The sequence below is a fragment of the Leptonychotes weddellii genome, chromosome 5, assembly GCF_054177405.1.
Source record: "Leptonychotes weddellii isolate Sample4059 chromosome 5, ASM5417740v2, whole genome shotgun sequence".
Lineage (NCBI taxonomy): Eukaryota > Metazoa > Chordata > Mammalia > Carnivora > Phocidae > Leptonychotes > Leptonychotes weddellii.
The window spans coordinates 2505935-2533734 of NC_138373.1; the positions used below are offsets into that span (position 1 = coordinate 2505935).

General features: G+C 39.6%; 1 protein-coding gene and 1 long non-coding RNA gene across 2 annotated transcripts in view; both read left to right on the forward strand.

Moving 5' to 3' along the window:
- The window catches only part of SDK1 (sidekick cell adhesion molecule 1), an 821758-nt gene that overhangs the window by 244603 nt on the left and 549355 nt on the right, over positions 1-27800 (forward strand). The gene's annotated exons all lie outside the window — the stretch shown is intronic.
- Positions 171-4199, forward strand: LOC145721390 (uncharacterized). Its single transcript, XR_014145063.1, has 2 exons — positions 171-2222; positions 2477-4199. It is a non-coding gene; the product is annotated as an uncharacterized LOC145721390 (long non-coding RNA).

A 27800-nucleotide genomic window follows, 5' to 3' on the forward strand; every position in this document is an offset into this window, starting at 1 on the left:
GTCCTATGTTTATATATAATATGTAATATATGCATACTGCATATACCGTACGTTATGTATTATACACGTCCTATGTTTATATATAATATGTAATATATGCATACTGCATATACCGTACGTTATGTATTATACACATGTCCTATGTTTAAACACACATGCATCTGTATGTGGTATATCACAGATGCACGTACACACGCACGTAACCTTTGAGTGGAAGCTGCCTATGTCACACCGTCCTGCTCGATGACATGTGTTTTATATTCTTTTAACACAAAATTTTTGTATTTTGAATTTATTTTCCATAGGCTAATACTTGAGCACAATAAGCAATTTTTAAGTATCTTATTTTAAAAGGCTGTTTTATACTTTCAGAAATAAATAGTTGTCAGACCTTTTATGAAAATACTCTGATTTCTAAATGCAGTATTTTTAGAGCTTCCATGACCTCTTAAGGAATTCATTTTCTAGTGTACTACTAACCAATACTTTTGCAAAGTGTTCTAAAAATATATTAATTAGGGTGTAATAGCCTTTCAAATGAGTTATTATGGGTTTGTATAAACTATAATTTGAAAAAGTTCATGAAGTCTAGTGAAGAACTATGGTTATTGTCTGACAATTAACAATTTGAAATATATCCAGTTTTACACATTTTTACTTTAAAAGAAATTGATACAAAAATCAGTCAAAGAAAAGTACTTTCTTAGGAATTCATTAACTGTCATAGACTTCATTACCCATAATTTGGGGACATGGAAAAGCAGTCACTGAAAGAGCTCTGAAGTGCCCTGTTGGGTCACCTCCGCCTGCTAGTAGCTCTCTGATGTTAACAACCAGGGGATTTTTGGTTGCGGGGAGGAGTATGCTTGCCTGTGCTTAGGTTATCTCAGAGGATTAGGGTTACAAACAAGCAGCCCTGATTTTCCTCTGTGACCTGTATTGTATACATCATTTCTAAGTGAATGAAAAGTCTTAGTGAGCCTACTAAAATTTTGAGTCTGAACCATTTCCGGAAGAAGCTTACTCCTAAGCCTCTGAATGAATAGCAGCAATTGCTCTGGTAGGTAAGTCAGGAAACTAGGTCTCCAGGTCTGTTGTAGGAGTGCCCGATATTAAAGTCACATTCAACATTGCATGAAACTTTGCTTATGCCCAATTTACTCTTGGAATTGTAGAGCACCAATGTTTTTAATCTATTGTTATGTGGGCCTCTTATCCTCTTAATTATTTTAGCTTATTTTTGTTTGATTTACTGCATCTCCTCTTGAGTTGAACCTGTGTGGATTCTTTACAGCATCAGAGGTAGAAATGCATCATGGTTCCTTAGAGGAGGAAGTCAAGTAATGGTCCTGTGTTTCAAATACTCTTCCTGATGAGACTCATCACTTTTGCATGCTTTAGACAGGAACTTATTGAGCCTGTTTCATTAGGAAAATAGCCCATGACCACTTAAGGAGTCACGAATATGTCACCTTTCATGACTCATAGCTCAGGGCCCGTTATCCCTGGAGTAGGTTGTGTTATTATCTTGAGTTTGTAATCTGCACGTTGTCGTGTTGATATCCACCACTCTTCTCACAAGACTCTCAGCTTTTTTATGTTACATGGTCTGTTAGCTTTGAATTTTACCACCACCAAGGGCTTTCTTTTCTTAGCACATCTGGAGAATTCCTTGTGCATTTCTTTTCCTAGGTCATCATTAAATAAGACCATTTTCCTGGCACCTGACACTATAGCTGAAATTGCTCTTTCCAGAAAACAAACTCCCTGTTATTATGCTACCTTGAGCCAGGGACTAAATGTTTTTTCTTAGTCTAAAGGTAATTCATTTTGTATTTTGTTTTTTGGTTCATTTTTTGTGCCCTTTCTTTTTTTTGGTGGAAAAGCCTACCAGGGTGTTTAAAGAACCAAATTAAGTTCTAGTTTTAGGCCATTTTTGGTCAAAACATCATTTGTCTCTCAAAGTGTTTTCATAAGATGCTATGATATTTGTGTTGATATTTATATTTTTGCCTAGAAGATAGGCTCAGTTCATATAGTATACCCAGTATTTATACGAGGCAGGAAAATACATTTTTTCCCCTCGTATTTTAGGAGAATAAAACTGTCAACTCTCCAGAACATACAGGAAGAGGGAAAGATTAGATAGGAAGGTAGGAGATAAGAAATGTGAGTGCCTGTGGAAAGAGTTTAAAAATTCGCTAAGTTCTGAAGAGGGAAAGGCTTCTTTTTTTTCTTTTCTTTTTTTTTTTTTGGCAGTCTTTTTTTTTTTTTTTTTTAAAGATTTTATTTATTTATTTGAGAGAGAATGAGATAGAGAGAGAGCATGAGAGGGGGGAGGGTCAGAGGGAGAAGCAGACTCCCTGCCGAGCAAGGAGCCCGATGCGGGACTCGATCCCAGAGTGACTCCAGGATCATGACCCGAGCCGAAGGCAGTCGCTTAACCAACTGAGCCACCCAGGCGCCCGAGGGAAAGGCTTCTTCCTGTCTTTCAGAAGGTCTGAATCCAGAGGCCAAGAAATAGGGCAAAGTAAGTGGAATAGTACTTAAGGTGCTAAGTTAAATGGAAAATACATTTCTTCTGGGGGAATAATTTATTTTGTACTTTCCTTTCTGGAAAAAAAATCAGTAGTACATATTAGGAATTCTTAAAAGTGTAAGCCTTTTATGCAGTAATTACACTTTATTGTAGGAAATAATACCAATCATAGCCAACATCTCTCTGTTGCGTGCCATGTTTCAGGCACTGTTATAAGTGTTTTACATATTTTAACTTCTCTAACTCACCATAACCCTGTGGGGGTAGTACTGTGTTCTTCCTTTGTTTTGGGGGTGGGGGGTGGGAGGCTAAGTAACTTGTGTAGTATCACAAAGCTAGTGAGTGGTGAAGCCAGAATTTTATTTTGGCTCTGTTATATCCAGAGATGTGCATAAAAAATAAGTAAAATATTTAAAAAATTGAATCTACTTATATTTCCACACATACAAGTTACTATTAGGAGGAGATTAATTTTGTGAGGAGATTAAAAGGTATCTTGTAGAAGATACCTTCCATAATGCTAAGCCTGAAAAAAGTGTAATACTGTTTTAATAAAAGGGGTATTAATGCACATATATTGGAATACAAACGTTGTATGAATCAGGAAAACACCTAACAGAATAATAATGGTATTGATTACTCTGAATGTTGGGATTATTGGTGATTTTATTTGTGTGTGTGTTTTTCTGTTTTCCAAACTTTTTTTCCATTGAGCATGTGATTCTGGGTTTGGGAAAAAAGTTATTTAAAATTACTTTAATTAGATTAAAAGTTTTATTTATAATTATGTTAGGTAAGTAAAGATAGTATATACCAAGTTATCACAATCTTTTCTGGAGCCCTCCTTGTGGGTATTACATTATGTCCTACCTGTCTTTAGCACAGTGATCTTGTAAATGACATGGCTTCAGGATTTTGACCAACAAATTCATGGTTTCCTTCTGTGTTCCTCTAGAACATCTGGATAAATGCTGTCTAGTTCCACTGATTTATCTGTGTATAGTTTGTTAAGAGTTTAAGAACATCTTGTGCTGTTTTGATAGCCATTGAATGGTTATTGCATTAGTACAGTGTTTTTTTTAAGAGAGTACTCTCTTTTTTTTTTTTTTAAGATTTTATTAGAGTGCGTGCGCGAGCACCCACGAGTGGGGGGAGGGGCAGAGGGAGAGGGAGAAACAGACTCTGGCTGAGCAGGGAGCCCGATGAGCCATCCCAGGACCCTGAGATCATGACCTGAGCCAAAGGCAGACACCTAACCAACTGAGCCACCCAGGCGCCCCTGCATTAGTATAGTATTAATAATAACAAAGCTGTGTGTACAGTCTTCCTGTATGTTATTTAACTTTGCCATGTATTGTGGTATAGACTGTACCCCTAACCCTGTCAAAGAAAACTGACTGGATCATAAGGGGATGTTTTGCATGAATTTGGAGATTTTAGTATGAGTTTCTCACCTTGTTTCAAAAGCAGTTGAATCAAATAGCTTAGCATATACTATAGTTCTGATGTATTTGATCTGCTAAGTTTAAAATTCAGTTTGGCTATGAGAATTGCTGCAAGGTTTCCTTAACAAAAACTGAAACATTAAGGATGCTCTTTACTGTTATCCCTGTTCAAGTGGGCATGTTGATCATTTATCTAACCAATTTACCAGCATTTATTTTTTATTTTTATTATTATTTTTTTTAAAGATTTTATTTATTTATTTGAGAGAGAGAATGAGAGAGAGAGAACAGGAGAGGGGGGAGGGTCAGAGGGAGAAACAGACTCCCTGCCGAGCAGGGAGCCGATGCGGGACTCGATCCTGGGACTCCAGGATCATGACCTGAGCCAAAGGCAGTCGCTTAACCAACTGAGCCACCCAGGCGCCCCAATTTACCAGCATTTAAAGAACCATTTATGTTTGGATAGCATGTCTGAAATTGCCTTTTGGCCTGTGTACTTTCTTATTTGACCTTGTGCTGCCCTAGTTGTTAGCAGATTAGTTTCTTGTTGCTACCATAATAAATTAGCGCAAATATAGCAGTTCAAACAACACTTATTATTTCACGGTTCTGTAGATCAGAAGTCTGGGTACAACATGGCTCAACTACTACTTCTGCTGAGAGTCTCACAAGACCCACGTCAAGGTGCTGGCAGGGCTAGGTCCTTTTTTGGTAGCTCTGAAGACGAATCTGCTTCCAAGCTCATTCACATCGTCTGACTTCAGCTCCTTGAGGTTGTAGGGCTAAAGCCGTTTCCTTGCTGGCTTTCAGCGGGGGCTGATCTTTGCTCCTAGAGGCTGCCCACATTCCTTCTCATGTTTCCCATGTGGCTCTCTCCAGAAACATCAGCTTGAGTCCCATTCAAGGGAATCTTCTACTTCCTTTCCGCTACATCTCTCTGCTTTAAGATTAAATTAGGCTCACCCATATAATCCAGGATAATCTCCCCTTTATTCCACAAAATCCTTTTTGACTTGTAATATATTCATAGGTTTCAGGGGTTAGGGCATGACTGTTGTTCGGGTGCTGCTCTTTTTAACACAGTGAGGTTGTTCTCTTAATAAACCTTTTCCTTCTATATATTAACTATTGTGTTATTCACAGTAATGGGCACCCAGAAATTAAGAGAATCAGTCCTGACATAGGAGTTGGTAAAAACTCGTAGAGGATTTGTGATAAACACTTATGTTGGTATTTGAGGATTTTTAAAGGAAAGTAAAACTGGTAGAGATGGAAAATAAGGCTTTATATAGAAGGAAGCACTGGAGTGGGTCCTTTCAGGCTGTTTTGGGTTTTGATATTGTAAGGTTTGAGGAGTTAATAGAAGGTGGGAAGAACTTAATCACCTGAACAAATACAGTGTAGGACTGGGCTTGGTGTGCTTGTGTGGCAGCAAAGGGGCTACACTGACTTAATTAAGAAGTAGCCAGGAAGTAATATATATACATTGTACAAGGGTTGGACAGTCATGCAATGGAATTAGGTATAATTTCCAAAATGCGAGACCACTTTGTTATGGAGTGAGAAAGTAACGTGTGGAAACTAGTGTAAAGACTAGTGTTGCAGCAATATGCAGGATGGATTGAAAGTGGGGAAGGTAGAGTTAGGACAGATGGTCAGGTGCTGCTGTCTGCTGTCTCAGGGCATGGGATACCCCATCTGGACCATCATCATCAAGCACCTCACTTTGGTCATCTTAAATATCAACATCATGAGAGTTTTATGATTTTTAAAGCAGAGGGTACTTCATTAATTCCTTCATTGATGGGGCTTTTGGTTTTACTGTATACAGTAAATCAGTCTCTCTCTCTTTTTGTTAAGGCTGTGATGTCAATAAGAGTGATGAACTTCTCTCCTGTGTCAGACTTGTAATGCTTCACATACTTTTCCAATAGCTGTCTTCAGAACACAATCAGGATAGAAAGAATTGCTTTTTCTATTTGAATATGAAGAGCTGAAATTCCGAAATCTGAAGTTATTTTATCAAGATCATTCAGCATGTCAGTGTCATAAGTAGAAGCAAAATTCTGGGCTTTAATTCTGATCCAGTGCTCTCTCCTCGCAGCTATTCTTAGAGATAAGTTGAGTGAATCTTCAGACGGCACAGCTTAAACTAAGCTGAATAATCTTCCTGCTAAATAAATATATGTATATATTTACTAGTTTTTAAGGAGATAACTTATCTGTGAGGCATACAGTAAATACTTTGGAGTTCCTTGGACGCAGGGACTTGAGCATCTTGCTGCCCCAGTGCTCATTATGGGGTTTGGCTCACAGAAGGAGCCATGAGATTCTTATTAAATCAGTGACTGATGATGGGGATCACCTGGGCTGACATTTGAAGCTGCTGCTTTCTGATTGATTCTCTTCTAAACTGCCAGAGGCCTGAGGGCCAGTCGACAACCCAGATCCAGGGGCAACCCCACCCTGGATCACTGATGTCTGGGGTCCCAGCTTAAAGGCTCAGCGCCCTTTATAAAACAGTCTTGTTTTAAAGTAATTTTTTTTATTCTTTCTGGGGAGATCGAGATTCACAAGTTTTCGCATCAAAAAGTGTAAATAGCCTTTTTCTAAGGAGATCTGATTAGTTTGTTAAATTCAGACTAGCATTTTAGACATGACTTCACTAAAGGTTACAGGCACTCCTTGGCTCTAAAATTTCATTTCAAAGTAAGAGGTCCCTAAGGGCTAGTTTGACTTATTTAATTATACCATACAGAACTCGGGTAATAGTTTTATAAAAACCCTCTTCAAGGCAAATTTGTAATTTAATACAAAGTGGTAAATTGGTATACCTTTAACATTTGTATCATGAGACAGGTGATGTAGATCAGGATTAAGTAAAGGGAAAAATTTTACGGTATCACATTTGAATTAGAAATGACAATATTTGTGTAGTTTTAAGAAAACTTGAAATGTGAAATCTGAAAAACAGCATATGCAATTGACCTGAATGACATAATTTTAACAAGCCAGCAAAGACTGCAGAAGCATTTGTAAATCACAAGTGAAACTGGATTTTCTTCCTAGTTAACAGTTTCCATGTTTCTGTATGCAGTGAAGTGTGCTAAGTACTGGATTCTGGAGAATGTAGTCTTTGCTGTCACAGGGCTTCTAACCTAGTGGGGGAGGAGACACAGAGACCTAGGGCAGATATCTCCGAGGTATCTTACTGTGGGTCCAGAGTACTCAGCAGTAGGTACTCAGCACACAGTAAGTTATCACTAAGTATTGGATTAGTGAATGCAAGTGGCCTTTTTTCTTTTTTTATTGTTATGTTAATTACCATACATTACATCATTAGCTTTTGATGTACTGTTCCATGATTCATTGTTTGCATATAACACCCAATGCTCCATTTAGTACGGGCCCTCCTTAATACCCATCACCAGGCCAACCCATCCCCCCATCCCCCTCCCCTCTAGATGCTACTTACATTTTAACAGTTACTCTGGTTGATGTGTTGAGAACAGTGTGAAAGGACAAGGATGGAAGATCAATCAGGTGATTTAAATGATCTACAAGAAAGATACTGAGATCATTGAACCAGATGGTAACAGTAGAAATGGTGGGAGGAGATGTTTGGATCTATTTTAAAGGTTGTGCCTGTAAAAGGAAAACAAAACAAAAACAGAGCCAAGGATGACCTTAGCATTTCTGACCTGAGAATTTATGTTTCTGTCCACTGAAATGGGGAAACTGAGAGCAGCAGGTCGAAGGGTGACATGTTTGCTGTGAGACGTCTCTCAGATATCCAGGTAACATTGTCAGAGGGCAGTTGGATGTACAAATCTGAGTTATGCTCTGGAGAGGTCTGGGTTAGGATGAGAATGGGGGATCATCGGAATGACAGGAGGCTTAAAACCACAGGAACGGGTCGGGTCATGAAGGGAGTATGTGAAGATAAACCAAAGAAGAGGTCTTTTGAACTGAAGACTGGGCTCTCCAATATTTAGAGATTTGGATGATAAAGAGGAAACAAGCAAGGAGGCTGGACGGAGCAAGCAGAGTGGTAGGAGGAATGTGAAGGATGGTGTCCTGGGAGCCGGAGGAGAAAGGAGATCAGCTCTGCGAACTGCTGCTGAGTCCAGTGGGGGGACACTGACACTCGAATATTGGGTTCAGCCTCATTGGTGACCTTAGAAGAACTGTTTTGATGAAGTGATCTTGATGGAAACCTAACTGGTGTGGGTTCAAGACGCAGTGGGAAGAAAGAAATTGGAGATTTCCAAGGTGCAGTTTGCTGTAAAGGGGAATAGAGAAAAGCAGTAGTGGCTGGAGGAGGGAGTGACAGGCTTTCAAGAGAGGCTTTGAAAATTTTATTTATTTATTTATTTATTTATTTATTTATTTATTTATTTATTTTTAAAGATTTTTATTTATTTATCTGAGACAGAGAGAATGAGAGAGAGAGAGCACATGAGAGGGGGGAGGGTCAGAGGGAGAAGCAGACTCCCTGCCAAGCAGGGAGCCTGATGCGGGACTCGATTCAGGGACTCCAGGATCATGACCTGAGCTGAAGGCAGTCGCTTAACCAACTGAGCCACCCAGGCGCCCCGAGGCTTTGAAAATTTTAATGGGAGAATGTTTGTAGGCCCAGGAAGAAAAATCCAGTGGAGAGGGAGAAGTCAACAATAGGGAGAGAGAGAGTAGAATTGCTGGAATTACGTTTTTGATCTAGCGTACAAATGCAGGTTTTAGTCTTGGATGGGAGCATGGCCAGTTTATGGGAACAGGAGAGAGGGCAGAATATACAGGTATGGGGACAGGCAGGTGGGTAGAGGTGGTGGATGCTTATGCAGGGGCTCTTCAGATTGTGTTTATTTTCTCAGAAATAGGAGCAAGCTGAAAATGAGGTCTGAGGAAGGGGGTATATACTTTTCATCTAGAGGTGTGGGAGAGGGGACAGAGCAGACCATGGGATTGCCAGGCAGCACAAGGTCCCATTTGAGGTTTGTGATCATGAATTTAAAGGGAGCCCAGTCAGTAGGATTGTGTGTCTTTCTCCAAATACAGTTAGCTGCCTGGGGGCAGAAATGGAGTTCACACATAAAAGAGAGCAGATTATTCTTAACGTAGGGTAGGCACCTCCCCATGGATTCAAGCCCCCAGGAGTGGGTTCTGGGCACATCAGGTCATTTTCTTCTGCCTCTGCCCTTCTTTCATCTAGTGAATTTGTATCGGGCAGCTTGTTCATTTGCACTCAAGAAAAACACCTCTTCACTCTAAGTTTGTTTAGACCCCATGCCTGCCTTTTCTTATCTTCTGAGAGGTTGATGGCATCATGCATTCACTCCCTGAGTACAGTCTGTAAGTGTGGCTGGTTGCTAAGAGAGTAGAATTAACTCAGTAGTGTCCCCCAGCACCAGCAACCTGGAAAATGCTTTTATGGCTGCTACATATACAATGTCCTTCTGATTGCAAAGACCTCTGTTCTTGAATTGGGCCAGGATTAATCCTTGTCACCTCTCTTTTCTCTTAAAGTCACATGTCTGATAAAGGGATGGCTTCTGGAACAAGTAGTCCCAACATAGAAGCCATATGTAAAGTTGGTCTTCCAGTGGCTTCCCCTGCGTTCCCTGCTATTTCCTGTCTCAGTTGCTTTGTAGATGACTTCTTCTCCCTGGGGTTCCCTAACTCCCTATTCTCTGGCCAATAAAAAACTATCACATTTAATGTAATAATTTTTTTATGTAATTTTGTTCACTTAAATAAAATTTAAATTTTTACCAAGGACTTAAAATGGGGTTGGGATAGAGATTAATGAGACAATAATATATCCCTGCTCTCAAGTAATTCACATTTCAGCTTTTATAGGTTTGTTATTTTTACCATTCAATTTTACATTGTAGGACTTATCGCAGACTTTTGTTACGATACCTATTTCACTATAAACTGGCAATATTTTTCATCTATTGGAGAAAATTTTTAAAGTCATTGTTTTTCTCTATGATTTGATGTAACTTCCATTTAATAATGATTGTTTTTAGATTGAGATTTTATCAGCCTCTTTTTTATATCCTGTATTTTCCCCATATTCAGTAATGTGAATATACGTATTCCGTATATATTTGGATTTTTTTCATTGCAGATAGTTATTTGGTGGAATTTTTATTTTTAGTTGCTATACTTTCCTCCATCACTTTGCTCAGGAATGCTGGATGAAATGGTTGCTTTCATTTCTCTTTTTCACCATCATGATTGTTTCCTGCAGTCCCATTTATTTTTGTCAGGTTTTCCTTCATGCCATCAATCTGTCTCATTTGTGTCCTGGTTCTATTTCTTTTTCTTTTTTTCATGGCCGCACAGAGCCATGGATGGTCTTTTATTTGCTTGATTTTCATTCTTGATGCATATACAAACCACTGGAGTATGCATTTTTGAATCCCATATATGTCTTCCAGATTTAGCTTTATATTATTATGAAGATATTTGTCATTTGGACAGATCTGAAAGTCTTTATTCTTGAGACTTTTCTCTGCTTAGCTTTTTTAATGTTCACATGGCAGGTTGTCAGTTAAATTGCTATAAATCTATCTTCAGTTTTAGTATTCTATAACTACATAAATTCTAAATAGCACACCTCTGCTCTGGTGGTCTGGTCTAGATGTTGTTAGTGGTCATTAACTCTGTTATTTTGCCGTTTATAGTGAATCTACATCTTCATTTTTTTTTTAAAAGGTTTTATTTATTTATTTGAGAGTGAAAGAGATCACAGAGGGAGAGGGAGAAGCAATCTCGCCGCTGAACAGGGAGCCTGATGCGGGGCTCCATCCCAGGACCCTGAGATCATGATCTGAGCCGAAGGCAAATGCTCAACTGACTGAGCCACCCGGGCATCCCTGAATCTACGTCTTTAGGCGATTATATTTCTCTTTCACAGAAATTTGTTATATATACAATTCTGTTAATGTGTCAGTATAACAAATATTTATTAAATGCCCACAATATGTTAGTTACATAAGTAATGGGAATAACATGGTGAATAGAGTGCCCCTGTAAGAATTACATCCAGGTGTGGGAGACAGACAATATGCAAGTAAACACAACACATTATAGAGCTACAGATAGTGTGTGAAGACACTGCTGAGGACATGGGGCGTGGTGAGGGCAGGCCTTGTGGGAGAGGTCCCACTGAAGCAGAGAGCTGATTGATGTGATATGGTGAAGGGCATTGTAGGGAAGGGAGCAACAGGGGGAGAGGCCCTGCAGCAGAACTAGCATGGAGTGTTTGCAGGGCAGCAGGAAGGCTGGGGGGCTGGATGGTAGTCAACCAGCGGGCGAGTGGAAGAAGGTGAAGTTGGAGATGCAGCAGGGCAAACCGAGGGCACAGTAAAGGGTTTGAATTTTATTTTAAGTGGAGGATTGGTCCTTAAGGTAGAGGATTTTTAGTAGAGAAGGGTTGTGAGCTTGTTTGCTAAAAAACAAAAAAGCAAAACACACAAAAACAAGAATACTCCCTTTCATAACCACAAGAAAAGCACCTGAATCAGGAAATGAGTGTCAGTATAACACGGTGTGTCCTATCCATAGATCGTGTTCACATTTTAGTTTCCATCCCAACAACACCTCTGTCTGCTTTCTGCTCCAGGGTCCACATGCTGCATCTGGTCTCCCCATCTCTGTCAGTCTTTTCCTTGTCTTCACAATACTGACAGTTCAGGCCATTTACTCTCCAGCATGTTCCTCAACCTGAGTCTGTCCAGTGTTCCCTCATATCCAGACTCAGGCTGAATTTCGGCAGAAATAGCACAGAGTCAATAGTGTTCTTAGCATTTCTCATCAGGAAGCACTGGCAGTGTGTTTGAGAGGACATACCCCAAGACAGCACCAGTATTCTGTCCCCCATCAAATCTGCCCGCCAATATGAGCATCCATGGATGACCCCTGCCTCGATCATCATTGTAAAGATGGCGTTTCAAGTGAGACTGAGTGAGCTTTTGTGACTTTCACGAACCATGTTCAGCTATTTTTGTGTGAGTGAGGCGGACGTAGAGCATTGGGTGTAATTGATATTGGGTTTTCCAGGTGTCTGTGATAGAGGGAGAGGGGACAAGAGAGTTAGGGGTGCTTATAAGAGCATGACTGTAGTGATGGGCCATGGAATCTAAACTGGGTAGAGGTTGGGGTAGGACATGGACAGAGGAATGACTAGTCAAGATGTTTTCTGGTGGTCTGTGGATTAGAGGTCTTGATGGAAGCCAGTTCTTGTCTGGGGATGCATCAGCCGGACTGCCTGTGACATAGTTCCCGTAGTACAGTGTGGTGGCCTTGATAATTGAGCAGGTGAGCCAGGAGTATAGCAGAATACTTAAGACAGATATTGTCAAGGTCTCTAGAGTTTAGTGATGGAAGGAGGTGACCAAGTTGGGCTGGAGGAAAAGTTCTTCAGAAATGATAACAGAAGGAACTGAGAGAGAGTATCACGATGGATGGATCTTCCGTGTGCCTGTTGCATGATGACAGAAGCTGTGAAAGGGGGAAAAGAGTGCCTCAGTGCTTTAGTTTTCACCAGTGAGGGGAAAGGGTGCCCAGGAGGTAAGTAGCTGGTTTTAGCAAGAAGTAGCTGGGGTGGAGTGGTCTGGTAAGCAGAATAGTATGAATATGTTGCCTTAGCTGACAGAGGGACTTCGCAGATGTGATTACAGTAAGCTTCCTGAGATAGGGAGACTATTCTGGGTCGTCTGGGTGGGCCAAATCCCGTCACCAAGGTGCCTCTAAGAAGGAGGCAGGGAGGTTAGAGAATAGAACATGGTGGTGGCAGTGCAGCCAGAGGGACTGAAGAAGCCACTGGCTGGAAGGTGGAGGAAGGGGTCCTGAAGCAGGGAACACAAGAGTCCTCTAGAAGAGCAAGGAAACAGAAGCTGCCCTGCCGGCAGCTTTATCTTAGCCCAGTGAAGCCCATTTTGGACTTCTGACCTCCATGATGGTGAGGTAATAAATTTGTGTTGTTTTAAGCCGCTGAGTTTGTGGTGATTTGTTATAGCATCAATAGTGAAATAATCCAAATGGTTTAAGGCTAATTCTTCAAGTTCACAGAAAGTTTTGAATGAGGAGGAAGATCTGGAGCCAGCCGTGGCAGGCCATCTTCAGGGCAGTGGCAGATGGGGTTTGGGAGATGAAACGGCTTGCCACCTACAAAGGGCTTCAGGGCACAGCCTGGTTTCAGGTACAGAAAGAAGGGGTTGGGCTATTCGGAGAAGAACTTGAGCACGTAGGGACGTGGCCAATGGTCTGGTCCTTAAGGCGTAGTGAGTGGCAGGGTATGGAGGTTGGGAGAGGTGGAATTTGAATCCACTCACTGCATGCAGAGAGTTCTGTGGGGTTCAGAATCTGCATCATGTTTGATAACCTCAGGTGCTGAAAGCCCTTGTTGTGGCCGAAGTTTATAATAAAGCAAACAGAACGGTAATTTAAGGCATGATGGGATTCCTCCTGGGAATGGTGGGCAATCACTTCTCCCGGCTGTGTCGTGGCCATGGCCACTGTGTCATGGCCTAGGGCCAGCAGCGTGCCTTCCTCCTTACAAGGCGCTGCTTCTGCTCTAACTTGGGGTCTTCCCCTTATGCACCTGGAGGGCACCTTAGCAGCTAGAGAGATGTGTGAAAATATTTTTCCAGAGCCATAGTGAAATAGCCTCCACTCAGGTCTCTCCTGCCCAACCATTCAGGAGCTTGTTACACCTAAAATACAGAACAAAACTCACCTTTGTAACACTTACCTTCATTTATTTTACTGAATTTAAAAGAAACGTGTGCATTGTAGAGATTATAATAACATATAAAGAAGAAAACAAAGTATTCACTCACATAATGAGCATTCCATTTTGGCATACTGCTTTACTCTTTATTTGATGTGTTTCACATAGTTGAAATCATGCTATACGTAAAATTGTGTTCTGATTTTTTTTTTTTTTAATTTTATTTATTTATTTGACAGAGGGAGACACAGCTAGAGAGGGAACATAAGCAGGGGGAGTGGGAGAGGGAGAAGCTGGCTTCCCGCCGAGCAGGGAGCCCGATGCGGGGCTCTATCCCAGGACCCTGGGATCATGACCTGAGCCGAAGGCAGACGCTTAACGACTGAGCCACCCAGGCGCCCCTCTGTGTCCTGATTTTTAAACATAATATGCCTCATAGCCATTTCCCCTTCTTTTAAACATTACTTATAAGCAACCATTTGTTTTTAAAGATTTTATTTATTTGAGAGAGAGACAGAGAGAGAGCATGAGCAGGTGGGAGGGGGGCAGAGGAAGAGGGAGAAGCAGACTCTCCGCTGAGCAGGGAGCCAGACATGGGGCTCAATCCCAGGACCCCAAGATCATGACCTGAGCTGAAGGCAGATGCTTAACTGAGCCACCCAGGTGCTCCTATAAGCAACCATTTAATGTAAAAAATAGTATTCCATCATATAAATAAGTCATAATTCAACATTGTATAGTGTCAGATTTCTAAGTTTTTATTATTATGTGATGAACGCCTTTGTGGGTAAAATTCTATACCTAAGACTATTCCTTGGGATAGAGCTCTAAGAATGTACTAACTAGATCAAAGAGTAAGAACTTGTAAAGACTCTTGAAAAGTATTGTTAAATTGTATTCCCCAAACCTAGCACCAGTTTATACTTGCACTAATGATATATATGTGAGTGCCCATTATATCGGCTCAAAATGACAGTGACTTTATTTATATATGTTTTATAATGATGATACAATAAACCATAGAATCTTGGAAATGACCCATTTCAACTTGCCTAAGAGTAGGAGTTAGATATTTCTGGTGCAGGAACTGTTTTTGTGGTATCTCTTACAGATGTTCATTACCGTCCTGCTTAAGCACTTCCAATGAAAGTTCCTGGATTTTGTGTTTTTCTCAGTGGCTAATTCTTATTAAAATTCTAGGGCTTCCCAAGCTACTGAAGAAAAAGTGTCTTTTTATCATACTATTAATCTGTGTGATAACCAATAGAGGACATCTGCTGAAACTGGTTCTTGGAATGACTGTTAACCATGAGAGAAGTAAGTAAACCAAGCTGGAAAGGAGAAGAAAGGACTAGAATTTGAAAGGTTCACTCATGTTTTATAGAGAAGTACATGGATGGGATGAGAAATGGAGGGAAAAGCGTATTACTGTTGCTCGTGATATTACCAACAGAGTCTTACTTACTTTCAAAGAGCTACACATATAAGGAGAAATTCTGTATTTCAAGATTACTTTGAATATGAAGTTACCATATGTGTATGACTGAGAAATAAAAATGTAAGCCAGGGTAGCTAAATTCATACCTGGAATACCAGCCTTTGTTTAGTTCATGAGGAATAATAGTGAGTCTATGAAATTACATCTATGAACAGATTTATGTGATAACATATTTTCCTGAAAGAATTGCTTGCCTATTGTTTCTCTGTATATAAAAACATAGACAACTATCCAGAAGGTCAGATCTAAATATTATTAAAATTCATTTCTCCATGAAAAATCCTTATTGTACCGTTGATCATCCCTGTTGAATTTTCATTGGTTTGGAAATGATATGGCTGGTGCTTGGAATTATGCTGTTAGAATGTTCTACCAAAATAGCTCTGCTTCATGTACCAGTGAATGAATCATTCATTTAAGAGTCTAACAAGATCTGACTAATGTGAGCTCTAGTCTGCATACTGGATCTGTTCCCGACTGTCAGGCCAAAGGACTGACCCGTGAACCACGACGCGGGGCTTACACTTGATGTTAAATGCGGATCTTTTGATAAGTCCGTGTTTTCATTTGAATAATTCAGGGGCACATTTTGGATTGATCTTAATCTCTGCCCTGTATTAGTGCTTAGTGGAAGTCCTTTATTTACCCTGAGTTTCGCTTTGAAATGTTCATGATTTTTTGACTTCAGTTACTTATGGGTTGGGAGAAGTGTGGCAGAAATTTGGTATTTATTTGAATAATGGATATTTGGAAGGCCAAATTGAGGATAAATTTAACTTTTACTTTCTTAAAACTAAAAAAATTGGAATTTAAACAACCTGGAATTTGAGCAGTTAATTTGTCTTTCGGATTTTTTCAGAGAGTCCCAAATTTTCCTAGCTGTACTCTGAGTCTAGCCAGAAGGAATATAGGTTGGTTAGAATGTAGTTAGTGTATAAGGAATTAATTTGTGTCACTATCTAAGTACATCCCAGATAGTAAAATATAAGTGGTCTTAATATATTCATTATTGATATTGTCCATACTATTTTCTTCCCCATTAGTGTAGATAATTCACTTAAACCCGTTACTTATTTTTGTTGCTTCCGCCTGGGTGCTGACATTTGTAGAAGTGATATGTGGGAGAGTTTATTTTTGAAAAAGAAAAGATTTTGGTTTTCTACTTATGCTTACCTGAACAGTATAAAGTGTTACTCATTAATATTTTAAATATACAAGGAATTCATAGGAAATACTTTGCAGTTCAGGTAAAATAAACTGTCCAGAAATTAAGTAGGCTTTTGTTTTAAACTTGATTCATTTATTTGTACTAAAGTAGCACATTCAGTGACACCCCATTTATCTGGTCATTTTCCAGAATAAGATGGAATTTTCCAGGTAACTGATCATAAATTAGTTTTCCAGGTAACTGAATCTTACACCTTCAAGGACTAAAATCTTCTAAATCTAACCGTTTTTGATGGAAATCTTTATAAAATATATTATACAGATTCTACCTTCTTTTGTACATTTTCTTAATCAGAGGATACTCAATGTAATTTAATCTTTTTTCTGATGATTCAGGACTACTGTTTTTAACATAAAGTAGTTGAGCGTTATGCCACCTTTTAGGTTTTTTTCTTCTTCGTCAGATTATTAATAAGCTGCTGGTTCTCCTGCTGTTGTATCTACTTCTGATAACTCCTCTTGCACCCTCTCTGGTTTTGCTTTTGTTCTCCATGGCTTGTGAAACTGAAGTTAGGATTTACTGTTTATGGTAAATCAGAATCCGGGAGGATCCAAGTAAGGGTCCAAGGAAGCAAGTGAGGTGCTTGAGTGCTGTTTTTCTCCACCGGCTGTGTCTGGTATTCACATTTACCCAGATTGCTTCTGGATAAAGCTTTGTTCTGAAAGATAGGTTGCTGAGAGGTCACTGACTCATGGTATGTTAGGTCTTACCTGCGACGTTCACCATCCCTCACAGGTGAGTAAACTGAGCCTTAAGAGAGCATTCTGGGAATCTCCGTGGTTTATACAAATAAGTCATGATGATACCTAGGGTTTAGGACTTGGTCTTCTCTCTCCAAGCCCAGTGCTTTTCTACTGTAACTACACTGTTAACCCTAGGTAATGATTATGAGCATTGTCATCAGTCTTGGTAGGTACAAAAAAAGAAAAAGAAAAAGTCTGTGTTCTTTCTCGTTGGGTCTCTTGTTACTCACCCTTTTACCTAGCCTGTAAACCAGAGAATCATCCTGAAGTTCTCCATACTCTCCATTCTAAGAGTTGCTAAAACCTTGCCTGGTTTACAGCCTCAGTACTTCTAGAAGCTTCCCTCCTCTCCATCTCTGTTACATGGCCCTGGCTTAATCCCTTGTCATGTGTCTTTTTTCCTTCCTTGTTATGCTCCCTGCCTCAGGGGTAATCATTCTCAAAATCACCATTCACTTGGCCAATATAAGCACTCAGTAAATGGAGAAAATAAGGGGATAAAGAAGGATATGGAAAGATTGTAACAAACATGGGCACCTGAGGCACAAAGAATGCATACCAGTTGGTAGAAAAATAAAAACACCCGAATACAGATGGAAAATAGTTGAATTATGCATGTATAGGTGCGAAAGAAGATGATTCCAGTGTTAGAGCAAGCCCAAACCATGTGATAAATGTAGAGTAAGACACAGTGAAAACCCTGAAAACATATGGTATGTAACAGCCATTGCTCTCTTACCACATACTTGAAAATGAGTATTGCTGCTGATCAGATTCTGATTAGAATTCCATTTCCAAGTACAGACAGGACTGAAGGATGTGAAGTCTACTAAGTAAACTGAGAAGATGAATAAAAAGATCCACTGGTAAAGTCTTAAGGAAAAAGAATTAATGTGACTTGAAAAGGAGAGGTTAAGGGATAGCTCATATGTGACTTCAGTATATAAATTGTATTGTTCTGAGGGTGATATCAAAATAAATTCTGTGTATTCTCCAGACAGTAAGGGATTATATTGTCAGCAGTGCTTTAAATATTTTTGTTTTTATCAATTTAATACATGTACTCTATAAATAAAGCCAATTAGCCCTGTAAGTTTATAATGAAAAATAACAGTACCAGGTACTCGCTTATCCTGAAATGTGGAAATTGATGTCCTGGGAAGTTTTTATTTTTGGTATTAGTTCATTGATAGTTTTCTTCTCCCTTTTTGTCTTTTATCTCTTTTTGTAGAGCTCTTGCTAGTTTCCTGTTGTGCTTGCTGTGTTGATCCTCCTATTTTAATCTATTTTTCTCTCCCATTGTCCATCTTTTTGGCTTCCCCCATTCATTGTTTCACAGTATTTCTTTCTTAGGTATTTAAGGATATTAATTTTTTTTCTTCCTTCATTGCTGCTGCTTCTTGCATCTTTTTTTTTTTTTTAAATTGAGGTAAAATTGGCATATTGACACTATATAAGTTTCAGGTGTACAGCATTATATTTCAACATCTGTATGCACTACAGAGTCATCACCATCAAAAGTCTGGTTTCCAACTATCACCATACAGTTGACTTCCTTCACCCATTTCACCACCCCAACCCCCTTACCCTCTAGTATATTCTCTGTATCTATGAGCTTTTGTATTGCTTGTTTGTTTTTCAAATTCTACACATGAGTGAAATCATACGGAATTTTCTCTGTCTTACTTTATTTAGCATAATACCCTCAAGGTCCACCCATGTGTTTGCAAATGGCAAGATTTTATTCTTCTTTATGGTCATTGTGTGTGTGTGTGTATCTTCTCTATCCATTCATCTATTGATGGACACTTAGGTTGTTTCCACATTTTGGCTATTGTAATTAATGCAGTGAACACGGGTGCACATATATCTTTCTGAGTTCATGTTTTCATATTTGCATAAATATCCAGAAGTGGAATAGCTGGATCATATAGTAGTAGATTTTTCTTAATATTTTGAGGAATCTCCATACTGTTTTGCATAGTGGCTGCACCAATTTACATTCCCACCAACAGTGTATGACAGTTTCCTTTTCTCCACATCCCCTCTAATACCTGTTATTTCTTGTTTTTTTGATAATAGCCATTCTGACAGGTGTGAAGTGGTATTTCAGTGTGGTTTTGATTTACATTTCCCTAATAATTAATGATGTTGAACATCTTTTCATGTGCCTGTTAGCCACCTGTATGTCTTCTTTTGAAAAATGTTCAGATCCTCTGCCCATTTTTAAGTCAAGTTCTTTGTTTTTTATTGTTGACTTGTATGAGTTCTTTATATATTTTGCTTGTTATAGCCTCTTATCAGATATGTGCCTTGCAGGTATCTTCCGCCATTCAGTAGGTTGCCTTTTGGTTCTGATGATGGTTTGCTTCACCGTGAAGAAGTGTTTTGGTTTGATGTGGTCCCATTTGTTTATTTTTGCATAAGGTGTAAGGTAGTGGCCTAATTTCATTCTTCTGCATGTGGTTGTCCAGTTTTTCCAGCACCATTTATTGAAGAGACTGTCCTTTTTCCATTGTATGTTCGTGGCTCCTTTGTCATAAATTAATTATTCATTTATGTGTGGGTTTACTTCTGGACTCTCAGTTCTGTTCTACTGATCTCTCTATGTTTTTATGCAAATATCATACTGTTTTTATTTTTGTAGCTTTGTAGAATAGCTTGAAATCAGGAAGATACTTCTGGATTCGTTCTTTTTTTCTCACAATTGCTTTGGCTATTTGGGATCTTTTGTGGTTCCATACAAATTTTAGAATTATTCTAGTTCTGTGAAAAAATGCCATTGGAATTTTGATAGGGATTACATTGAATGTATAGATTGCTTTGGCTTGTATGGACATTTTAACAATATTAATTCTTCCAATTCATGAGCATGGAGTATCTCCACTTACTTGTGTCGTCTTCAGTTTCTTTCATCCCTATCTTAGAGTTTTCAGTGTCTTTCATCTCCTTGGCTAAGTTTATTCCTAGGTATATTACCCTTTTTGATGCAATTATAAATGGGATTGTTTTCTTAATTTTTCTTTGTTATTAATGTATAGAAACACCACAGATTTTTGCATATTGATTCTGTATCCTGCAACTTTACTGAATGTGTTTATTAGTTCTGACAGTTTTTGGCAGATTCATTAGGGTTTTCTGTATGTAGTATTATGTCATTTATAAATAGTGGCAAATTTACATCTTCCTTTCTAATTTAGATGCTATTTATTTATTTATTTATTTATTTATTTATTTTTTTGTCTTATTGCTATGGCTAGGACTTCCAATACTGTTTTGAATAAAAGTGGTGAGAGTGGGCGTTCTTGTCTTGTTCCTAATCTTACAGGAAAAGATTTTAGTTTTTCATCATTGAGTACAGTGTTAGCTGTGGGTTTGTCATATATGGCCTTTATTATGTTGAAATATGTTCCCTCTGTACCCACTTCATTGAGAGTTTTTATCATTAATAGATGTTGAATTATTTTGCATCCTATTTTTTACATTTGTTTTGGTCTCTGTCCTTTATGTTGGAGGCTGTCTTCCAGTGTCTGTTGGTCATAAACCCCTTGCACACAGATGGATGTCAAATGCTTTTTTTTTTCCCAGACTGATCTGTCATATATTTCATTGGAGTTCTCCAGCTGTCAGTGTATATAGTTCTCATGTATTAAATTTTCCATATTTAACTAGCAAAACTAAAAGCTATTTAAATTAAGCATAAGAAAGACTTAAATTCTAGGGATATTAGATATTGCATTGGATTAGCATGGGAGGCTTAATAACTTTTTTTTTTTAAGATTTTATTTATTTATTTGACAGAGAGAGAGACAGCGAGAGAGGGAACACAAGCAGGGGGAGTGGAAGAGGGAGAAGCAGGCTTCCCGCTGAGCAGGGAGCCTGATGTGGGGCTCGATTCCAGGACCCTGGGATCATGACCTGAGCCTAAGGCAGACGCTTAATGACTGAGCCACCTAGGCGCCCCTTTCCTTTTTTTATACTTTTATGTATATTTCATATTTTTAACAATTGACATTTTATTGTGGAAAATCCATTTTAATAAAAAGCACCATCCTATTATGAAGTAATTATCAATCGGCAGTTGTTTAATTGAATTATAAAACCATATTCTTTATTGACTGTTAAATCACACCTAATTAAAAATATTATTTTTCCCAGTCTCTTTATTTTTTAATTCAAGTATAATTTACATATAATAAAATGCATGGATTTTAACTATACCCTTTGATGAGTTTTTTATCCACTACACTTAAGATATAAAACATGCCAGTAATCCCATAAAGTCCCTCAAATCCTGTTTAAATCAACCCCTCCTCTCCATCCAGGCCACCGCTGATCGGGCATCTATCCTATGGATTAGTTTTTTTCGTTCTTAGCATCATATGAATGGAATTGCACTCCAGGTACTCTTTTGTGTCTGTTTCATTAAACAAAGCAGTATATGTGTATCTTCATCACAATTTAAAAAATGCCTTCTCTGGGTGCCTGGGTGGCTCAGTCGTTAAGCGTCTGCCTTCGGCTCAGGTCATGATCCCAGGGTCCTGGGATCGAGCCCCACATCGGCTCCCTGCTCAGTGGGAAGCCTGCTTCTCCCTCTCCCACTCCCCCTGCTTGTGTTCCCTCTCTTACTGTGTCTCTCTGTCAAATAAATAAATAAAATCTTAAAAAAAGATAAAAATAATGCCTTCTATTCATCCTTTTCTTAATGTTTAAGTAACTGGACCAAAGTCACACAGGAGGTGCCAGAACCAGGGCTTGATCTCAGGTCTGTGTGAGCCCAAAGCTCTTTTTCCTGACTCTGTACTGTGTGGCTTTTATAGGGCTTGTGATAGGAAATAAGGTCAGAAAGGGGGGTAGTCTCTGGTTGGTGGTACCTCGAGTGTTATGCTAAGGAATTTGTACTTTATTCCTTGTAATGTGAGTTCTCCACAACAGCATTGTGATATCTTGGGATTGAGAAGTACAGCAAACTGCAAGTTTGTTATTTAAAAAGAGACAAATTCCAGTTTTCCTTTAGCCAAGTATTCATTAAGTCGCTCCTGTGAGTCAGATGCTGTTCTAAGCCGCTTGCTACCAGAGCCCTGGCTGTGGAGAGGTCTGATTGGATCTTTGAGTCCGGGGCCTTGGTTTGAGATGTTGGCCTTTTTAGGTGTTCCTCCATTGAGCAGGTCAGTTTCCCTCGACAAAATTCTGTCTCCTATCTGGAGGGTGATAGCCTGGCTGCCAGCATCCAGGAAATTGAGTTGGACCATGTATGTGTACATTCAGATAATCTCCCTCTCTTCGGGAAGGTATCGGGCCACGACTCTCCCGGAGTTAGTTCTCTAAGTCCAGGTGTCCCTGTGTTACCCTCTGCAGAGAGTAAATCTCAGCACTTGTCCTGAGCGGTGGAGGGCAGGCACTGGGTTGTGCACAGTGAGGAAGGACATCCAGTTGCTGGATGTGTGCCTCCCCTGATTTCCTCCTTTGCACTCCTTTGGGAGGTAGGTCAGGCCACCCGAAATCCTCTGGGGATTTTGCATCGTAAATCATGTCTGCTGTTAGTTTCCCTTTTGCCAGCTTTGGATTCAGGTGTCTTTTGTTGGCTATAACATTTTGTATCTCTCCATCTTATATTCTCTCCTGTGTTCCCTTTACCTTTAAAAGAAAATCCCTTCACTGTCATTTCAGTTAGGTTTCCAAAAAGAAATATATACATGTTTTCATTCTGTCGTCTTTATCTTGGAAGTCCTGTTTGTATGTTAAATCATTCTAGGAATAGATCTCTTTTTGTTGGTTTTATCTCTTAATGAATTTCCTTTGTTAATTCTGAGGCAAGTTCAGAAGTACTGAATTTCTGTACTTTCGGAAGATCAATGTAATTTTGACTCCAAGCATCTTCTTGTTACCCTGTTAGCAACTTATCCTTATTCATTCTTAAGATACATTCCCTTTACCTGGAAAGGGGGATGGTGTCACATTTTGAACTACCTTGGATGTCAGCAAGGAACTGGTATTTCATTCCTTTTGTGTGGGAATTGATTAGGTCCATGTGGCCCCCTTGTATCTGCCAACCCAGCAGCTTCTGTGGTAGGTTTGGGACACAGGGATTTAAGACACTCCTCAGCCCAGAATGTCATGGACTTGGTGTGTGGGGGGGGAATCTTTAGGCCCATTGAGAAGAAATCGCTTTGGTGGCTAATGTTTTAAGGAACCAAAGAGAGGGGGAAAAAAAAAGAAACTGCAAACACATTTATACTGCTGGCATGATTTATGGTTGTAGGCACCAAGATGCAGAAGGGGTCTCCTCGAGAGGTGCTTTCGTTGCATTCCGTTTTCTGTTTTTTTGTACAGCCTACCAAATTGGCATCATCTCCCTTCTGCCTTTTCAACCCAGTCACTAACTGGTGTGACTCAACTCATAAAAAATGGCTTCTGGTTTTGTTGTTTGTGGATTGAAAACTCCCTACCACCTTTAGGGGTACAAGAACACACACAGGAGAGGTTTTCCAGTAGTTCCCTCCTCTTTGCTTATGGCACCTAGGTCCCAGGTGGTTAAACTTTTCTTTCCACAGGTAGGGCTTGTTGGGGAGCTGGCGGCTAGGGCATCCTCTTACTTGTACTTACCAAGACATTGGAGCATGGCTATAAAGACCATCCAATTGGTGCTTCATTTTTAGCAATTCCTTCAAAGACTGATGTATGCCTTGTTTAAAACATTATTTGTATGTTTTATGTGGGATTTAATGGGAAAGCAAAAGAGGAGCTATGGGGCTTTGCCCTTGCCACCTACGTGCCCAGGATGGGGCTTCTTGCAGGAGCTTGAAGCTGGACAGGCTGAGTTTCTGCTGCCCCATTAGAGGATCCATGTGAGAGGTCCTTGTGGTCTGGAGACTGTGGGCTGGAGCTCAGCAGAGACTGATTACTTTGCCTGTCCCCGTACCCTGAATTGCAGACTCACCTAGAGCAGGACCACCTCTCACTGGCATAATTCATGGAATGTATGGGTGCTCAGTAACAATTGTAGACTGAGTAAATGAGGCAGTTATCACCATGGTGGTGGTCTGTGCTGAAGTGAATCATGGGCATCAGTGAGGTTACAGAGACTATCGGCCACACCGCCGTGGCCAGCTCACCAGCTCGGTGCAGGCCGTATCCACCTGAGGAGCGGGGAGCACCCACTCTAGGGTGGAGACTGCTGCGGGAGCTTAGCGCAGCGTCAGGGCAGACAGTGCTGGCTGGAGAGCACAACGAGCCTTATCTGATGGGGGCAGTTGCTGCTCAGCCGCAGCCAGTACACATGATGACAGAGCTCCCAGTTTCTCAGATTTAAGCAAAACTCTTAAGTGGTAACATGAAATATCTTGAATTTTTTTTTTTTTTTTAATTTGTAATACTTTGAGGAAACAGTGAAATACAGATTTGGGTCAGATTTGGTGTGTGGGCCTTCACATTGTGGTTTCTAGCTAACCAAACAGGAAGAGGGCTAGGCTGCTGGGAACCTTCTTATGAGGGGCAGGTGGATGAAAAAGAATCCTTTAATGGGCTTGAAAAAGAGTAATTAAAGAGCTAGAGAGGAGCAGTGAACTTGAATCTAAAGAAGAGAAGACTTGGAAGAAATCTGGGGGAGGTTGATGGAGATCTGCCGCGATGTGTATGTATGGTGTGGAGACATCACATAATTAGAGAACACAGTGAGTCTGTCATGAATACAGAGAGAATTCATGTTAGTGTTACGCAGCTGGCATTGGTCTGGCCTAAGTATCCAGGTCCAGACTGTGACTTAGGCATCAATGGAATCAAACTTGTTTTTGAAGTTATTTCCTTAAAGCTTTGCAAAAAGAGTCCAAGTTCATATAAATTAATTTGACATTCTAAAAACCATTACTCATGTATCTGTAATATAATACTTTAAAGGAGTATTTAAAATATTTCAAGGAATTTACATGAAACTGTCAAGGAAACCACTGTTTTTATATCTTCACCATGAAAGGATGGGCCTTCATATTGTCTGTCTGGGGAGAATTATGACAGTAGATCCTATTCCAGAAGATTTTATTTTATTGGAGGGAAGCCCAGTTAAAGTCCCAGTATTAATTTTCTGTCATGTTATCTACCAAAGAACAGATTTCCAAAGTCTCTCAAACATTTGTCATAATTATTTCTATTTGCTAAACTTGATCAATGTTTTTCAAGTGACATACGCATTTCAAATCAAAACTGAACAAAGTATATCCTTGAGTATAGCGAAGTATATCCTCTCTAATGTATTGGACTAAGAAAATGTTCTCATTTGTTGAAATAAAAAGTTTATAATTAATTGTAAATTACTCTAATCAGTGCTTTGTGCAAGTTAGAAATTATCTAGTCGGTCAAACAAAACCCGTTTACTCACTTCCTTCCGTGTACTTCCATATGCTCAAAGCTATACAGATTAATTTGTTGTTATCCTTGTGCTGCATGCAGTGGGTATTAGTGGGTGTAATCTGTGCCACACACTGATCACTCTGTGTGCTCCATGCCTCCATGTCTTTACTCATGTGTGTGCCCCAGCCCACGAACGTCCCACCCACTCTACCTCTTTCCCATGATCTCCTTGTTATGTTTCAGGGACAACAGAAAATGTCAGTCATGCTAGAGCTGTCCTTAACTCCCCTTATTGTTATTCCTGTAACCCTTTGTATGTGCCATGGATACAGCACTGACCAAATATACGTGATGTGTGTATTGTGTATATATATATTATATATAAGGGAGAGAGCGAGTGCACGAGTAGGGGGCAGAGGGAAAGAGAATCTCAAGCTGACTCCGTGCTGAGCATGGAGTCTGATGCCGGGCTCAATCTCATGAGCCTGAGATCACAGTCTGAGCCAAAACCAAGGCAGGCACTTAACCGACTGCACCACCCAGGCTCCCCTCAAATAATACTTTTGGTATTTAATTTTTTCTTCAGCAAGACTGCATGCTTCCTAAGGTGTGTGCGTGTGTGTGTGTGTATCATTAATTTCTGCATCTAGTCATGTATCTGACATAGGGGAGCTTTTCAACAAATGATTGTTGACATAGATTGAATCTGTTCGCTAGGACAGATACCACTCTAGTTCATGACTCGGAAAAATAAACTGTTAACCCAATGTGTTATTAGGCAGTTAGCTTAAAAGTCTGATGAACCAAATGTCCTTACATATTATTATATCATTCAAACAAAGGAACAAAAATAAGAATCTTTAAGGGAAGAAGGGCTAGTAGATGTATATTTAAGCCTTCATAAACTAAAAATCCAACACTATCTTATACTTTAAGATCTTTCACATTGATTTACAAGTTTAATTGATGGATAAGTAGTCAGTGATAATGCCAAACTCTAGAAATTTCATTCATGATGAGAGTTTTTTAAATAATCTGTGATAAATTTCTATTATGTCAAAGCCTGATATTACATAGTTTAGATATTATATGAGTGAAAGCATTGTTCAGAAATCTGATTGTGAAAGTCTCAAATAAAACAGCTTAGAACATTATTTTTATTCCCAGTAGGAATGTTGGGGGGGTGATCCAGTGTATCAAAAATATCCTGTTCACCTCTGCTTTGTAGAGATCATGAGTATGCCCCTGCTTTGTGCTGGCCTGTGTATCCAGCAAGGGCTCAGATGGGGAAGTATGTTGTATGCCAAATTCATGCCATCATGCCTGGCATATAGTAGTTTAGCATTTCACAAGTGTCCATGCTATTATTGCTTGATTAAAAGAGCATTGATGTTGTAGTCAATAAAAACATTAGAAGAAAAATATTTAAAATATTAAAATAGGAGATACTTTAATCTATAAAAACACCTTGCAGTAGCTATTGGTGATGTGATATTGTCTCTCTTTAAACCTCTCTTGGGGGCGCCTGGGTGGCTCAGTTGGTTAAGCGACTGCCTTCGGCTCAGGTCATGATCCCGGAGTCCTGGGATCGAGTCCCGCATCGGGCTCCTGGCTCGGCGGGGAGCCTGCTTCTCCCTCTGACCCTATCCCCTCTCATGCTGTTTCTCTCTCTCTCTCTCAAATAAATAAATAAAATCTTTAAAAAAAAAAAAAAAATCTAAAAAAAAAATAAACCTCTCTTGGAAGTTATGTGGTAGCCTTAGTTTTTTTATTATTATTATTAGTGAAGCATAATGGACATACAGTGTTATGTTAGTTTTGGGGGGGCAGCATTTTTTTTTTATTATTATTATGTTAATCACCATACATTACAGCATTAGTTTTTGATGTAGTGTTCCATGATTCATTGTTTGCGTATAACACCCAGTGCTCCATGCAGAACGTGCCCTCTTTAATACCCATCACCAGGCTAACCCATCCCCCCACCCCCTCCCCTCTAGAACCCTCAGTTTGTTTCTCAGAGTCCATAGTCTCTCATGGTTCGTCTCCCCCTCTGATTTCCACCCCCTTCATTTTTCCCCTCCTGCTATCTTCTTCTTCTTCTTCTTTTTTTTTTTTTTTAACATATAATGTATTATTTGTTTCAGAGGTACAGGTCTGTGATTCAACAGTTTTACACAATTCACAGTGCTCACCATAGCACATACCCTCCCCACTATCTATCACCCAGCCACCCCATCCCTCCCACCCCCCCACCACTCC